The following is a 1,366-nucleotide window of genomic DNA, read 5'->3' as shown; positions in this document are numbered from 1 at the left end:
TTTTTTAAGAAAAAAATGGCCGAAATGATATGACGATAAGTTTTGTACCGAAATGTTTGTGTGTAATAAAAAGTTTAAAAAATAAACAGCGATATATTACGCACCAGATTTCGCGATCTGACAGTCGCTCTGTTCAACTGAACTGTATACACCTTACTTTAGTGCTGCATGTTGAGTTGCACCATCTTACTTCAATAAACGTCAAAAATCTATCACCGGTTATCGTTAAAGTTACGGTCAAAGTTAAGTGGTGCAACTCAGCCTTAATCGTGGTTAGATGACAGAGCTAATGTTTTAACTGCATCGAACTTTAGTTTCAATTCTTCCCAAAATAGCAAGAATTTAGTTTACGACAGCTTCCCTATCTTTTAACTCTATGACGATAACATATTAACTTCAACTTGGCTGGACACGCTACCGTGTGTCTAGATTTTTATCCAAATCATCCTCGAAAGAGGTGGATCTCTCTTAATTCAAGTTCAGAGTACGCATAGCGCGAAAACAATAATAAAAGAATTGAACTACAAAAGCAGAGCAGAAAAATGAGGGTATTGTTTGCTTGTTTTAAAAATGAACAATGCTCGGACTTGTAACAGGGCTGGCTGTAATGGATATTAATGTTTATATGCAAAAAAATACGATGTTGAAGTTAGTTAATCCGTATCTGTGGTCTAGTGGTAAGACCATCTGCTTCAGACGCAGAGGTCCCGGGTTCAATTCCCAGTGGGGGCAGATTTGGCTTGTTCTAAGTCCGCCTGGCAAGCTACCACCATCTTACCTAAGTCTGTCGCCATAACAACAATGTTAACAGCATTGTTGTGTTCCGGCAGTTAGAGGTAAGTAAGATAGCCAGTTCCTCCGTGGTTGAAGATTCCGGGTGAAGCTCGCTTCCACGTTCGGCCTGATCGTCACTTACCATCAGGTGAGATACAGGCCAAGAGCTTCCTCGTTGTGGATAAAAAAAAATTAATGTCTGAAAATGATACGTTTACCCTTTCTTTTTGAAGGGAGAGATGTTTTTGTACTACTAATACTGAGGTGCTTACTGTAGAACGAAGCTCAAAACTCGATTCAATTTCGATTTTGATTGGTTGATTTTTAATTAATTGGTCTTAACCAATCACAGGTTATAATTTTTGATCAAGATTAAAAAGATTTAGACATTCTGTGACAAGGAGCTTAGTGCCCTTAGTTTATTATTTGGAATGACGATATTATGACTTATTTATACCAGCTACTTAACATCTATCATACAAAAACATTTTCTTTAACAGATGCTTAAAAGTATTTTTATTCTTTTCAGGTTAGTGTACTCATATCCTACTTATTTACATTTTTTTTAGATCGAATAAGATGTAAAAAACAA

The sequence above is a fragment of the Ostrinia furnacalis genome, unplaced genomic scaffold (genome assembly GCF_004193835.3).
Source record: "Ostrinia furnacalis isolate ACB-3 unplaced genomic scaffold, ASM419383v2 OfSCF0237, whole genome shotgun sequence".
Classification (NCBI taxonomy): Eukaryota; Metazoa; Arthropoda; class Insecta; order Lepidoptera; family Crambidae; genus Ostrinia; species Ostrinia furnacalis.
Note: the sequence above shows the minus strand (reverse complement) of the source record.